The sequence below is a fragment of the Lutra lutra genome, chromosome 13, assembly GCF_902655055.1.
Source record: "Lutra lutra chromosome 13, mLutLut1.2, whole genome shotgun sequence".
In the NCBI taxonomy this organism is placed as follows: domain Eukaryota; kingdom Metazoa; phylum Chordata; class Mammalia; order Carnivora; family Mustelidae; genus Lutra; species Lutra lutra.
This window is the reverse complement of record NC_062290.1, coordinates 13,526,001-13,542,672: the sequence shown is the minus strand read 5'-3', so window position 1 is coordinate 13,542,672 and position 16,672 is coordinate 13,526,001. Positions and strand designations below refer to the sequence as shown.

The following is a 16,672-nucleotide window of genomic DNA, read 5'->3' as shown; positions in this document are numbered from 1 at the left end:
ATCATGAAATCCTTATAGTCATTTCATGAGAAAAATATTATTTTTATCCCCATTTTACAGATGAGAAAAACAGAGATCCAGAAAGTCACAGCGGTTTGCTCAAGCTCACTTCATTTGCGAATTATGGGGCTGAAATTTTCACCAAGGCTGAGCGTGACATTTGGGTCTTAAAAGCATCGTTTAAGGAGACAAAGGAAGGACATATGGGCCAAAGGGTGATTGAAATAACCACTGACTTCCTTCCTTAAGCCTAAACCTGATTCATTTATATAAAGCTTCTATGATTTGATAGGAAACATGTGCGGCTGAGATGAATCATGGACGGGCCCTCATTTTGTTAGCATTGGGCAGTTGATCAAAGTATTTGTCGTGCTGAAATATAAATAATGCCCCCAAAGAGGATCCTTTTCTGCTTTTTGCAAAGCAAATGCAAGGAGAGCCAACGCCAGGGTTTAGACTGCAGGAAAGTAGTTTCTCTGCACTGCAGACGTGGATAAAAATAGATTGATTCATTATTATTTTTACGCAACATATTTATCTGTATTTGTGCTTTAGTACAGTGAAGGGGTGGGGACAAACGCTTTTCATGGGAGGCCTTATTTTAGGGGTTAAAAGGCTCCCATGGACAAGTTACTTCTTCATTCATTTTTGACCGGTGGTATTGACACTATGCCCTATGCTGTTCTTTTCATTTCTGTGACTTGTTTATAACTGGAAGTTTGTACCTCTTCATGCCTTGTCCCTGTGTCACCCATGCCCTCACCCACCTCCACTCCAGCAGCTGCCAGTTTGTTCTCTGTATTTGAGTCTGTCTTTCTGGAGTTTGTCCCATCCACTTACTTTGAATGCTGAGGTGGGGAGAAGTGTTCTGCGGTGCTGTGATTAGATCATAACCCGTGATTCTGAGCTTCACAGGTGCTTCTCATATTTTCCTCCTCTTCTCAGGTGGGACAGGATGGCTAGACTGAGCGGGAGCTGGGGATTTCTTTTCTCCCATTTGGAAAGCTCGGTGGAGCTGGATATCTCTCCTTCCCTACGTCTCTTGGGCGCTGATAAAACCCCAGCAGGTTAGGCTCTGGTCAAAGAGTTTCTCCTGAGGGCAGACCTTGCTAAGAAGGGAATGATCTGATATATTTCCATTCTTTTAGGTTTTTGTTTTGTTTTTAAGATTTTTATTTATTTGAGACAGAGAGAGCACAAGCAAAGGGAACAGCAGGCAGAGGGAGAAGCAGGCTCCCTGCTCAGTAAGGAGCCTGATGTGGGACTCCATCCCAAGACCCTGGGATCATGGCCTGAGCCGAAGGCAGACACTTCACTGACTGAGCCATCCAGGTATCCCAGGTTTTTGTTTTCGTTTTCATTTAGATTTATTTATTTGAGAGAGAGATAACATGATGGGGAGGAGCCAAGAGAGAAGGAGAGAATCTCAAGCAGATTCCCCACTTAGCAGGGAGCCTGTCACAGGGCTTGATCTCATGACCTGAGCCAAAATCAAGAATTGGACACTCAACTGACTGAGCGCCCCAGATGCCCCTTTTAGGCTTTATTTTTAACTAAGTCTCTGCACTGAAGGTAGAACCTACAACCCCGAGGTCCAGAGTCCCACGCTCTACTGACTGAGCCAGCCAGGTCCCCTGATCTGATGTTGTTTCAGAATAGTTCCTTTCCCCCTCTCCATGCCAGAGCTCCAGGACATCAAACATCAAAGGATGGGGTCCTCCGGATAACTGAGTTCCCTGAAGTTTGTGTCTCTCAGACTGGTCCACACTGAGCCTCCAGTAATTCATCAGTGACAGACAGCTCCAGTTTCCTTCCCGGACACTGGTTCCCATGGAGGCGTCTGCTTTGGTAAGTCTCGGTGTCTGTCAGTCTCTCCAATTCGGGGGGTGGGGAGGAGCAGTTTGGCCAATGACTTTCCTTCTCTAGGGAGTCAAAAAAGAATTGTTGATTTTTCAGTTGGTTCAGCTTTTTACTTTTTGTTAAGATGGATGGCGATTTCTCAGCTTCTTAGATGCAGTACTGGGAAGCAAAAGTTCTCACACATCTTTTAGAAACGAGAAATACTGAGATGAAAACCCCTTCCTTTTCTTCCTTCTGTCTGTAGACTGACAGCAGCTATAATTATCAGTGGAAGATTTTATTCATGGAGGAATCTGTATGTATATAAGGTAATCTCAATATGAAACCTATTTTACGTATGTTAGATGCTGTGATTTGAGACATTATAGAGTAGTAGTAAACCGCATATACTGTGGTTTGCCGTATATGACCTGTATGGTCTTGAGCAAGAGATCAATAGTTCTTTTTTTTTTTAAAAGATTTTATTTATTTATTTGACAGAGAGAGATCACAAGTAGGCAGAGAGGCAGGTAGAGAGAGAGAGAGAGAGGGAAGCAGGCTCCCCACTGAGCAGAGAACCCGATGCGGGGCTCGATCCCAGGACCCTGAGATCATGACCTGAGCTGAAGGCAGAGGCTTTAACCCACTGAGCCACCCAGGCTCCCCAAGAGATCAATAGTTCTTGAGCAAGAACTATTTGAGTTCTTTTTTTATTTTTTTTTTTTTTTAAGATTTTATTTATTTATTTGACAGAGAGGGAGCACAAGCAGGGGGAGCAGCAGAGGGAGAGAACCAGGCTCTCTGCTGAGCAGGGAGCCCAATATGGGACTTGATCCCAGGACCCTAGGATCATGACCTGAACCAAAGGTAGACAGTTAACCAGCTGAGCCACCTAGCACCCTAAACATATAATGTAAATATTTTAAATAAATATGTAACATAAGTAGAATGGAATAGAAAAATATATAATGTATTGTAAGAAGGATAATAATACCTATATGCAGAAAAGGGTTAGAAGACATAGTGTAGACACACATAACAGTCCTGAGATTGCTATCCTTTCAAAGGTCTGCTTGCAAGCTTGGCCCTTGGTTGGGAATTTGGATTTGGGAAGGATTCCCACCATTGTCTCATTAAGAGTTGCTTACTGGGCTGAAATTGTGCAAGTGATATAGTTTATGCCAAACACCTGATGTCTCTTTTTTCTTATTTTTTAAAAGATTTTATTTACTTATTTGACAGAGAGAGACATAGCCAGAGAGGGAACACAAGCAGGGGGAGTGGGAGAGGGAGAAGCAGGCTTCCTGCCAAGCAGGGAGCCCGATGTGGAGCTCAGTCCCAGGACTCTGGGATCATGACCTGAGCTGAAGGCAGATGTTTAATGACTGAGCCACCCAGGTGCCCCAAACACCTGATTTCCTCCGGGGAGTCTGGAATTTGAGACACGCTAAGCAAAGAGTGCCTATCTGAGCCGTCTCCCATAAAAATCTTGGGCATTGGGCGCCTGGGTGGCTCAGTGGGTTAAAGCTCACACAAACTTACTTTACTAGATTTTTCTAGTAAATTAAATATGATTATACTTTGCATGATATTATAGTAGTAAATAATAAACTCTAATACACGGTAGCTTGAAGTATTGTTTACCTCATGAAAATCACATGAATTTGAATCGTATGCTAAAGGATATAAAACAGGAAAATGGCCCTAGCCTAACTTGAACTTTTCTGAGCACTTTGCAAGTGGACTCCCCTAAAATAATTACCACTTAAGTACTAAGTCTTTATGTATAGTAGAAAATGGGACACTTAGGACACTGTATTATTACTGGGACCCTTCTGCTAGCCTTGAGTTAATGAAAACTTTATGAATTCCAGCCAGATAGACATTCAGTTATCTTTTCTGAGTGTGTGTGTGGTGGTGGGAAATGGAGCATTGCACCATTCTGAACCTTTGAGAAAATAATTTGCCCTAGCCACTTCCTCTGCTTAAAAAAAAAAAAAAAAAAGTAATATATTAATAGTTGACGAGAACCCATTTGAGATCAAGACATGAGGACAACAGGATGTACTTTTTTGTTTTCAAGGTAGAACTCTCATGTGGCTGATCAACTAGAAAGTTTGATATTTGCATGCCTCAGGAGGAAAAAAAGATCCTAGATGTATTTTCTAGTTTTCTTTACCCAGGCTGGGTCCCTCCATGTAAACTGAACTATTTCTGCTGGGTCCTCCAGGTTTCAACCGCCTTCACTGTCATGTTTATCAAAAACAGATGAAAACTTGAAGGCATATGTATTTTTTTGGTTACTGCTACAGTTCATATACTCAGGGATAGGCAAGACCGCCAGGTTTGTGTGGGATCCTATGCGGGAAAGCACTGTTTCAGGTCCAGGGTGACCACTTGGGCCATGTGAGCTGCAGACCCCCCGGTGTGGGAGCTCTCAAAGGTTGGAAGAGATGCTGTATAAATTTGTGGCCAGTCTCAGTGGGAATCACAATTCAGGGTTTTGGGGATGGAGAGCGAGGCCACGTTCTCTGCAGTAGAGAATCACACACCTTTGAAAAATGACTCCTGCCATCACGTAAAGCTCTGGTCAGGAGAGATGGCAGGCCGGTCCATCGGTCACCAAGTGATCATACAGTAAAACTTGTCATCATGGGGGCGCCTGGGTGGCTCAGTGGGTTAAGCCGCTGCCTTCGGCTCAGGTCATGATCTCAGGGTCCTGGGATCGAGTCCCACATCGGGCTCTCTGCTCAGCGAGAAGCCTGCTTCCCTCTCTCTCTCTCTCTCTCTCTCTGCCTTCCTCTCCGTCTACTTGTGATCTTTCTCTGTCAAATAAATAAATAAAATCTTTAAAAAAAAAAAAAAAAAACTTGTCATCATGAACTGGGGAGAGTCTACCAAGTCATAAATTAAGGGGGTCCTAGCAGCAATCCTTCATAAAAGGAAGGTGCTACACCCAGAACTGAGAATCAACAGGACCCAAGGGTACAAGTAAGCTGCATGGGCAGAATCCCAGGCCCCTCCCACCACCCACTCCATGGTATCCGACACTGTTACCCCAGTGCTCCTCCTGAGCTCACGCTTATGGCTGTATGGGCCTTCTGCATGACCAACCAAAGAAGGAGAAGAGTCTAGTTTGATCGGCAGATGGGTCCACCCTGCATGTGAATGCAATATAAAAATGGATGGTATCTTCTTCTTCTTCTTCTTCTTTTTTTTTTTTTAATATTTTTATATATTTATTTGACAGAGAGAGCACAAATGGGGGAGTCGTGGACAGAGGGAGAGGAAGAAGCAGTCTCCCCACCGAGTAAGGAGCCTGATGCGGGGCTCGATCCCAAGACCCCGGGATCATGACTTAAGCCAAAGGCAGACACTTAACTGACTGAGCCACCCAGGGGCCCAGGATGGTATCTTTTCTAGAGCCCTCTTAGCTGTGTTAAAAGATGATGACAAGGGAAAATCCTCTCAGTGGATAGAGCTTTACATGATGTACATTGTACAGAAGAGATGCAGCCTGAGGTTAGAGTATATATGAACTCATGGGCAGTGGCAGATGGCCTGGCCAGTTGACCCAGGGGTCTGGAAGGAAAAAGGAGATTGGAAGTCTGCAGAAAAGGAGGTCTGGCATAGGGGCCATGAGTAGTAATACAGGAGTAGGCGTGAAATGTCTCAAATGTTAACATCTTTAAGAGAGCATCTACAGAAAAGGCAGCGAACACCAGGCAGACAAAATGACCCGGTCAGTTGACTGACGGCCAGCCCCTGTTATTGGCCCTATCACTGCTGGTATGATAGACACGTGAATCAAGTGTCCATGGTAGTGGGGACAGAGACTATGCAGAGAACAAGCATTACTGATTTCCATTTACCAAGACTGCTGCGGATGAATGTCCCACTTCCAGCAACAGAAGTTAAGGAAGAAGTTGAGTATCTTGGTTTCCTTTTATCCTAGAAGGACCAGCAGTTTATTCTCAGAATAGGCATATCTTCTGAGCCTGGGATTGGCTTTCCCTATATCAGGAGCCTCAGCCTGCACCACTCTCTGAGGGTTTAGGAAGTGTTTCATTCACTGGTGTGGGATCCCATGTAACATTGTATCAGCCCAGGGACTGGGGCTCACTTCCCAGCCTAGGAAATGTGGGAGTGGGTCTGCGAACACCACCTCCTCACACAGCACACCCGCCGGAATCTGCCGTGCTAACCAAGAGACAAGCTGTCCAAGGCACAGCCTGAGGACCAGCTCAGAGACACTACCTGGGGAGGATGGCCTGTGTTGGGATTCTCCCCTGGGACTCGCCGTACAGGCCACACTGCATCTCTGACCCCGTGGGGTCTGGCGGAGCACGTAGCCTGGTGACAGTGTTGCTGGTGTCACAGTGTGGACTTCGGGCAGACCCGTGTCCTGCTATGGGCCTCACTCAAGCCTGGAAGACTTTCGTGTCACCCAGTATGTGGGCCAAAGTCTTACCTCTAGCTGTGTGATGTGCTATCTTTGGAACCCAAAGAGGTCCAGAAGGCAATGTGTTCTCCTTCGTGGTAGAAGATGCGAGATAAAATGTCCCTTCAGATATTTTATATCTGATATAGATCTCCCTTTCAGATTACCTTTTCAGATGAGGTTCGGCAAGCCTCTCACCCTCGGGAGCACATATGTCTTACCAAGGCCTCTGATGTCTTCCAGTCCAATCAATACAGTGTCGCCAGGGTCATAGATTAATGGGATGTTCTGTGGACCATCAAGATGATCTAGATCTCTTTGGATTGGATTGTGGCAGAAGGAAGGAGAGTTAGTACAACACAGAGGGAAAATGGTAAATGTGTTTTGTTGTCTGTTACATGGGAATTCAAGCTGTTTCTGGTCCTTCTTTTCTTTTCTTTCTTTTTTTTTTTTTTTTAAGATTTTTATTTATTCATTTGAGAGAGAAAGAGAGCACGAGAAGGGGAGAGAGGCAGAGGGAAAGCAGACGCTCCATTGAGCAGGGAGCCCGATGTGGGGCTCGATCCCAGGAACCTGGGATTACGACCCGAGCTGAAGGCAGATGTCCAACCATCTGAGCCACCCAGGTGTCCCTGGTCCTTATTTTCTGATTTGAATAGAGAAGAACACATCTTTGATTCTAGAAAAGAATCAAAATCAAATTCCATTGTCCCAATCATTGATGTTGTTTACAATAATTTACATAGAGAAAAGTTCAGAGTGCTGGAGAACAGTGATTGTTCTCTGGGGTGTCTGCAGATGGCCTCTACCATGTCTGCACAGATGGTACACGGTGTGGCACAAGGGTCACTGCTGGGATATGGCTTTCTGGGCAAAGTGCTTATTTGGCCAGAGAGGGCAATACAACCTAGAAATATAAGGGTTAGACATTTGGTAACCCCGTCCGAAGCTGAAGAAGAATGTGAACCGGAATGTTTACAGAAGTGGTATAAAAATGATCAAGTATAAGAGCACCCGGGTGGTTCAGTCAGTTCAGCATCTGCCTTCAGCTCGGGTCATGATCCTGGGGTTCTGGGATCGAGCCCCGCATCAGGCTCCCTGCTTGGCGGGGAATCTGCTTCTCCCTCTGCTCCTCCCCCCAGCTTTTTCGTGCCCTCTCTCTCTCACTCTCTTCTTTCTCTCTTTCAAATAAATAAATAAAATCTTTTTTAAAAAATGATCAAGTAGGGGCACCTGGGTGGCTCAGTGGGTTAAAGCCTCAGCCTTCGGCTTGGGTCATGATCTCAGGGTCCTGGGATCAAGCCCCGCATCAGGCTGTCTGCTCAGCAGGGAGCCTGCTTCCCTTCCCCTCTCTCTGCCTGCCTCTCTGCCTACCTGTGATCTCTGTCTGTCAAATAAATAAATAAAATCTTTAAAAAAAATGATCAAGTATACAAGCTTGATCTATGGAAAGATTTTTTTTTTAAATTCCTTATTTAGGGGCACCTGGGTGGCTCAGTGGGTTAAGCCTCTGCCTCTGCTTCAGGTCATGATCTCAGGGTCCTGGGATCAAGCCCCGCATCAGGCTGTCTGCTCAGCGGGGAGCCTGCTTCCCTCTCTCTCTCTGCCTGCCTCTCTGCCTACTTGTGAACTCTCTGTGTCAAATAAATAAATAAAAATCTTTTTAAAAAATTCCTTATTTAAATTCAATTTAGTTAACATATACTATATTATTAATTTCAATGGTAGAATTTAGTGATTCATCGGTTGCGTATAACACCCAGTGTTCGTTATATCACGTGCCCTCCTTAATGCCTGTCCCCCAGTTACCCTCAACCCTCAGTTCATTCCCTTGAGTTCAGTGTCTCTTGTGGTTTGCCTTCCTCTCAATTTTCACCTTATTTTCTTTTTCCTTCCCTTCCCTATGTTCGTGTGTTTTGTTTCTTAAATTCCACATATGAGTGAAGTCATATGGTGCTTGTCTTTCTCTGACTAACTTATTTTGCTTAGCATAATACCCCCTAGTTCCATCCACATTGTTGGAAATGGCAAGATTTGATTCTTTTTGATGGCTTGTGGAAAGACATCTTGACACTCTTCCAGACTGGAGGAAGAAAGACCCCAACTGTTATCTCAATTACCTTTTCAGAGTGGGGTCTTACTGGTTTAGACCTCCGGGTTGAGACTGTGTCAGAAGTCAAGCTAGATTATCATCTGTGCTCACAACTGACATTGCTGGGGACCAGTGTCCAACAGAAACGCTGGGTTAGGTATATCTCCTGGCAGGTCCTCTACGGTCTGTGTGCCTGAGGCCATATTAATCTCTATCTAAGATACTACACCTGGCCTACAACTGGCTACTCCTTGGTTGAGTTTGGGGTAGTCTACAATCCTCCCGCCAGATTCATTCTGTAGGTGCCAGACTGGTGAATTAATGGAAATATGATGGAGACCAAACCCTTAAATCTTTTAGATGCTGGGATGCAATGTTGTTTGTTGCTTAACAAGGAGGTATGGGCCACATCTGCAGCCTCACACACCACCACACAATTTTCAGATACCAGCAGGGGGTCCTACAATTCAAATCAATTCTGACACTATCTACCTGGAGATAGTGTCATATTCCACAGGTTAAAGGCTCAGTCCTGCAAGACTGCCCCCGCCCCCCCACCTCCCCACATCAGATACCAGTCACAAGTCAGCTTGTCACCTAGGCTTCGGATTGGCCAGCTATAGATTGTAGTTTCCCAAGACCCTCCTTGGGTCAAATTTAGGTTTGATTAATTTGCTAGACCCTCAAAGTTAGGTTTGATTACTTTGCTAGAGGGGATCTCAGAACTCAAAGAAACATTTTACTTACTGAATTACTGGTTTATTATAAAGGAATATAATTTAGGAGCATCTAGACGCAAGAGATACAGAGGACAAGGTATGGACCCAGGGAGGAGGTGGGGCTTCCATGCTCTCTCTAGAGCAAGCCACTCTCCAGTTCTCCGTGTGTTCACCAACCTGGAAGCTCTCTGACCCTGTCTTTTTGGGTTTTCATGGAGGCTTCTTTACATAGGAATGACTGATTAAATTACTGACCATTGATTCAGCCTCCAACCCTTCTCCTTTCCCCAGAAATCAGGTGGATGGGATTGAAAGTCCCAGTCCTCTAAGCATATGGTTGGTTTCCCAGATAACCAGCCCCTGTCCTTAGGTTCAGTCTTAAAGACACCTTATTAATACAACCAGAGACACTGTTGTCACTCTCATCACTTAGGAAATTCCAAGGGCTTTAGAAGTTTTGTGCCAGAAATGGGGACAAAGACCAAATATATATTATTATAAATCACAATATCACAGCCTACATTAGCTGGGAGACTGCTGTCTCATTTCCAGGGCCTATCAGCCAGATGTTGGCAACATACTGGTAGAATGAATTGGTCTGAAGCATTCAGTTTGATCCAGTAATTTCTGTGTCTATGTTCTCTTTCCTGGGGCCACCCATAATTACCAGTACCATGTGGAAAGGGAAAAATATGCGTTCTCTTTTCCCTTCTCTGCTTTCGCACTCACCCTCCTTCTGTCTCTTTTCCACATAGCAGCTAGAATGACCCATCATAAAATATAAGTCAGATCACAATACTGCCCTCCTTCCAGGGGCTTCCCATGACTCTTAGAAGACAATGCAAAGTCCCTCCTGTGGCCTCCAAGCCTTTACATGGTTCGACACCAGCTTACCTCCTGGGCTTTGCTCCGTCATCTCCCCTGTTCACCTCCCTCCAACCGCAGTGGCCTCTTAGCTGTTTTTAACACATGGAGCACATTCTCTCTCCAGGGCTTTTGCATTTCCTGTTCTGTTTTCCTGGAAAACTCTTTCCCCAGATGCTTGCATGGCTTGCTCCTTCACTCCATTCTGGCATCTGTTCAAGTGTCTTTTTGTCAGCCAAGCCTTCCTTAACTCTCCTGTCATAAAACCTTCCCATTGCTCTTTTTCTCTTTCCTCTACTGTATTTTTCTTTCTGGCACTTAGTACATTGTTACATTTTATCCTATAATCGCTTGTTTGCTGGTTTATTGTCTTCTTGCCGCACCTCAACAAGAAAGCACGTTCCACGTGGCAGGCTTTGTTTTGTCCTTTGTTATGACTCCCAGCTCCTGGGAGCAAGGCTGGCGTGCAGTGGAAACTCAGTATAGATCTGTTGCATAAATACATGCACGCTTGGTTGTCTTTCTTTCTTTTTCTTTGTGAGGAATCATGGACTCTGATCCTTAATTCACCACTTGGGACTGTGGTGAATTATTGATTTAGAAAGGCATCATTTTAACTCAGAAAAATATACTAACTTCCATCCCCTTCCTTCCTAATTTTTTTTAAAGATTTTATTTATTTATTTGACAGAGATCACAAGTAGGCAGAGAAGCAGGCAGAGAGAGAGAGGAGGAAGCAGGCTCCCTGCCGAGCAGAGAGTCCGGTGTGGGGCTCGATCCCAGGACCCTGGGATCATGATCTGAGCCGAAGGCAGAGGCTTTAACCCACTGAGCCACCCAGGTGCCCCCCTTCCTAATTTTAAGTGCTGGTTGCTGTAGCTACATTCAAGGTAGCAAGATCCTCTACATCAAAGAGAAATACAAGGGCTGGACCTCTAAAGCTTTTACGGTCCGTTCTGCCTGTCATTGCCAGGTCCCGTCCTCTCTTACTACAAGCAGACGTGCGAGTTCTCAACATGGACTTGGTGAGCCTCGACGAAATTAATGGGTGTGATTCTGGGGGCTCAAGCATCTCCTGAAATAGAGCCAGAATCGGGGGTTCATATTTCTGGATTTTGCAGGGGACCCCACAGGGTGCGCCAGAGGGTAAGAATTCCTCAGAGAGTGGTGGATGTTGGTCTTCACCGTGCTTTCCCCCACTCTCTGTTGCTATTTATTGAGTAGAGATTGGAGGAGTAGCAGAGGCCTGACCTTCTCCCTTCTCTTCCTGAGGAGGGCAGAGTAACTTGAAGAAAGTACAGCCACTGTGAAAGTTGACTGTAAGCACTAAAAAATGAAAACCTAGATCAATCTAGCTGTTCAACCCTCTTCCCAGCTGAATCTAGTTCTTTATGGAATGGTATCCCATGCACATTCACACGTATTGAAGTCCATTCATCTATCCATCCGCCTGTCTATCCATCTGTCCATCTATCTGTCCATCCATCTGCCCACTCATCTGTCTGTCCATCCGTCTTCCCATCCACCCACCCACACATCCATCTCTCTGTCCTTCCGTCTGTCCATCCATCCAAAAAATTTCCCACAACATGTCATTTTCAAATGAGTGAGACATATTTTGTTTTGTTTTCAGATTCTGATCCCAGTAACATAATTCCACTTTCAAATAAGCTTTCTTCCCTGTTAGTGCAATTCTGATCTTCGATATTAAGAATAACATCTCCAGAGGCGCCTGGGTGGCTCAGTGGGTTAAAGCCTCTGCCTTCAGCTCGGGTCATGATCCCAGAGTCCTGGGATCGAGCCCCACATCTGGATCTCTGCTCAGCAGGGAGGCTGCTTCCTCCTCTCTCTCTCTGCCTGCCTCTCTGCCTACTTGTGATCTTTGTCTTTCAAATAAATAAATAAAATCTTTAAAAAAAAAAAAAAAGAATAACATCTCCAGGGGCGCCTGGGTGGCTCAGTGGGTTAAGCCTCTGCCTTCAGCTCAAATCATGGTCTCGGGGTCCTGGGATCGAGTCCCACATCGGGCTCTCTGCTCAGCAAGGAGCCTGCTTCCTCCTCTCTCTCTCTCTGCCTGCCTCTCTACTTGTGATCTCTGTCTGTCAAATAAATAAATAAATAATCTAAAAAAAATAATAATAATGTCTCCAGCCAGTAACAATTCCATAGCACTGTTCCACACACTTTGGGACATGGTTAATATTCACTGGTCAAAGTGAAAATGAAAAGAAGATACTTGCTTCTTCTTGCAAATAAAAATATTTTCCTTGTTTAGTGAAATAATAATTGATATAAAATTCACACTTTACTAAAGATAAAATAGTCAACTGAAATCAATTCTAGGCCATCCATTGCTAGTGATATTTTGGAATATTTATTTTCAGATTTTTTTCAGTTCCCACACACACCTAAACGCATTTACTTTAAAAAGAGGGATTCTAGGGCACCTGGGTGGCTCAGTGGGTTAAGCCGCTGCCTTCGGCTCGGGTCATGATCTCAGGGTCCTGGGATCGAGTCCTGCATGGGGCTCTCTGCTCAGCAGGGAGCCTGCTTCCCTCTCTCTCTCTGCCTGCCTCTCTGTCTACTTGTGATCTCTGTCTGTCAAATAAATAAATAAAATCTTAAAAAAAAAAAAAGGGGGGGATTCTACTAAAGATGATATTTGAGAGTTTGCTTTGCCATTTCATGTATAATGGGCATGTTTCATTAAATATACATTTGCATTATTAGTTAATGGCTATAGAGAGTCTAATATATTGATGAAATAATTTTTAAAAACCACTCATAATAAAGTTATTTTAAAATTTTATTTATATTATATTTTAAAGTAGGCTTCATGCCCAATGTGGGGCTTGAACTTATGACCCTCACATTAGGTGTTGCATCCTCTACTGACTGAACCAGCCAGGCAAGCTGCCCCCCCCCCAACTTTTTAAAAATAACTTTTTATTTTAAGATTTTAATTATTTATTTATTTGTCAGAGAGAGAGAGAGAGGGAGAGAATACAGGCAGAGTGGCAGGCAAAGACAGAGAGAAGCAGTCTCCCCGCTGAGCAAGGAGCCCGATGTGGGACTCTATCCCAGGACCCCGGGATCATGACCTGAGCGTAAGGCAGAGGCTTAACCCACTGAGCACCCCCGGCATGCCTTAATAATAACTTCTGAAAAATTTGCCAAATGGGAAAAACTCTCCCGTTGATGGGCATTGAGATCATTCCCCCCCATTATTATTTTTTAAATAAAGTTATTTATTTATTTATTTGACAGACGGAGATCACAGGTAGGCAGAGAGGCAGGCAGAGAGAGAGGAAGGGAAGCAGGCTCCCGGCCAAGCAGAGAGCCCAATGCGGGGCTCAATCCCAGGACTCTGGGATCATGACCTGAGCCGAAGGCAGAGGCTTTAACCCACTGAGCCATCCAGGTGCCCCTCATCCCCCACCCCCCATTATTATAAACAGTATTGGGGGAACATCCTTGTACAAACACCCATGTTCACTTATCTGAGTATTTCTGTAAGATACAGTCTGGGTTTTGATTTTTTTTTTTTCTGTAAAATATCAGTTGCTTGGATAATCTCTAAGGTTCTTCCTATCTCAGAATTTGTAAGATATCTTAAGTTGTAATTTGATTTTATTTTTGTATAAACATATCTTATATATCCCAGATTAAAAAAATATATATTATATATATATATGTATTTATATAACATATATATACATATATATATGCTATATATATTTTTTAACATTTTATTTATTTATTTGAGAGAAGAGAGAGACAGTGAGAGAGAGCATGAGCGAGGAGAAGGTCAGAGGGAGAAGCAGACTCCCCGTGGAGCTGGGAGCCCGATGTGGGACTCGGTCCCAGGACTCCAGGATCATGACCTGAGCTGAAGGCAGTCGCTTAACCAACTGAGCCACCCAGGCACCCTATATGCTATTTTTTTAAGGCTTTTGTTTGTTTGCTGTTTTTTGTTTTGTTTCGTTTTTTAAAGTAGCCTTCATACTCAATGTGGTGCTTGAACTCATGACCCTGAGATCAAAAGCCACATGCTCCAGGAACTGAGCCAGCCAGGCACCCCTGTTTGACATTTATTTATTTATTTAAATATTTTATTTACTGGGGCGCCTGGGTGGCTCAGTGGGTTAAGCCGCTGCCTTCGGCTCAGGTCATGATCTCGGAGTCCTGGGATCGAGTCCCACGTCGGGCTCTCTGCTCAGCAGGGAGCCTGCTTCCTCCTGTCTCTCTGCCTGCCTCTCTGCCTGCTTGTGATCTCTCTCTGTCAAATAAATAAATAAAATCTTTAAAAAAAAATAAATAAATATTTTATTTATTTACTTGAGAGAGAGCGTGAGTGAGCATGAACAGGGGGAGAGGCAGAGGGAGAGAGAAAGGGAGAAGCATATTCTCTGCTGAGCAGGGAGCCTGATCCCAGGCTAGATCCCAGGACGCTGGGATCATGACCTGAGCTGAAGGCAGATGCTTAACCAACTGAGCCACCCAGGTGCCCATTTTTTAAAGTAGAAAAATAAAATAAAGTCAAAATAAATTAAGTAAATTAAAATAAAAGAAACCCAAACTTGAGATCACTAGGGATTCCCTTAGTAGTATGTTTTATTGCCAAATTATTATAGTCACCAGTTAATCTTTTCACCTAGTTTAAAGTCCGATATTGTCATGTAAATTTACTTAACTGATTCCATTCACCACTGAGGCCTCTCTGAATCTTCTCTGGGAGAATAATTTTTTTAATACATACTTTCAAGGTTTAACATTTCGATTTTTCTCTTCTCCTGTAAATGTAATTCTAGCTCTTGAAGAAGAGAGAGGTTACATTGCTGAAATTTTTCAAATTATAATTAAAGAGCATTAGTAGGTTTTCTGCCTGAATTAGGGGAAATTATACACAACAACTGGACTGTACACTTCATTGTTCATGTCCTGAAAGACAGAGAAAGGCTAACGGGCTGTTCCAGGTTAAGAGAAACTGAAAAGAGGCGCCAGCCAAATGCAATGCACAGTTTTGATCCTGAATTCTGGATTGGAGTAAGATACTATAAAGGAGGTCGTTGGGCCAATTGGCAAAGTTTGAATAGGGACTGGATATGCTAAAAATTCCTGAATTTGATAATTGTGTTGTTATGCTATAAAGTCCCCATTCTCATGAGATCTACGCTGAAGTATTTAAGGGTAAAAGGGAATGATGTCTGCTGTTTATCTTCAAATGGTCCAGAAAAAAATACGTATAACTGTGTAGATAGAAAGAGTGGTGAGCAAACATGACAAAGTATTAACACCTGATGTATCTGGGTGAAGGGTCCACAGGGTCCTCACACTGTTATTTATTTATTTGACAGAGAGAGACACACAGCAAGAGAGGGAACACAAGCAGGGGGAGTGGAAGCCGGAGAAGCAGGCCTCCCGTCGAGCAGAGAGCCCAATGTGGGGCCCAATCCCAGGACCCTGGGATCATGACCTGAGCCAAAGGCAGATGCCTAATGACTGAGCCACCCAGGTATACCTCCTCACACTATTTTTGCAACTTCTGTAAATTTGGTTGGTTTCAAAAAGCAAAAAAGAAAAAAAAAAATCTTTCAGAGCACCATTTTCTTTTATGAGGAATTCTTCATATTCTATGTATTGGGCTCCTGTTTGTAATCTGCAGGGTGTGATCAAAGATAATTATAGGTGTAAAATTTCAGTCAGGTAGAAGATGAGGCCTCTTACTCCATTTATGTTTCACACCAAATTTTCTTTCCTTTTTAAATTTATTTATTTAAGTAATCTCTACCCCTGATGTGGGGCTCCAACTTATGACCTTGAGATCAAGACTCACTTGCTCCTTCAACTGAGCCAGTCAGGTGCCCCACCCATCAAATTCTCTATACACTGAAAGGCAGGCAAGGAAAATGTCAAAATACAAAAAAATTAAAAAGACAAAGACGCTTAACTGTAAAAGGAAGAATGAGTCACTGTTTTTCTCAACAGATTTTTTTTAACTCATTATGAAAAATTTAAACATCAAGAAAAATAGAATAGTAATATAAACACCTATATGTATATCCATAACCTACAGTAAACAATCGTCAGTATATTCTCACATATGCTTAAAAAATTATTTTTTGTTAACATATTTCATTTTATTTATTATTTATGTATTAGGTTTTTTGCTAGCATATTTTATTTTTTTAGATTTTATTTATTTGTCAGAGAAAGATCACAAGCAGGGGGAGGAGCAGGCAGAGGGAGAAGCAGGCTTCCTGCTGGGCAAGAATTCCTTTGTGGGACTCACAGGATCCCAAAACCCTGGGATCATGACCTGGGCTGAAGGCAGACATTTAATCCACTGAGCACCCAAGTGCCGGCTAACATATTTTACAGATGTCATGGGGAAGCTCTAAAAAGAATATTTTTCTTTATAACTACAATACCATCATCATCCCTGCCAAGATTAGCAATAATTCCTTCATGTTACCTAATTCCTAGTCTATATTCATAATTCTGCATTTGATTCCCAAATACCCCTTTCATTGATTCATTCAAATGAGGGTGGGGTCAAGAACCACAGATGGCACTTAGTGTGTATTTTAAGTCTCTTTTCATCTAGAACTGTCTTCTTCCTTTCTGTGGTTTATAACTTTTTCCCCCCTGTGACCAGCAAATGTAATGGGGGGCGGGGAAGAGAGATGATGAATAAGGAGTTTAAATAATGCCTCG

At 43.5% G+C, this 16,672-nt stretch overlaps 1 long non-coding RNA gene across 1 annotated transcript; it reads left to right on the top strand.

The window, feature by feature from the left end:
• On the top strand, positions 1-6,683 carry LOC125084082 (uncharacterized). Its single transcript, XR_007122465.1, has 4 exons — positions 1-215; positions 1,684-1,848; positions 2,105-2,168; positions 6,443-6,683. It is a non-coding gene; the product is annotated as an uncharacterized LOC125084082 (long non-coding RNA).
• Positions 6,684-16,672: the final 9,989 nt, after the last annotated feature.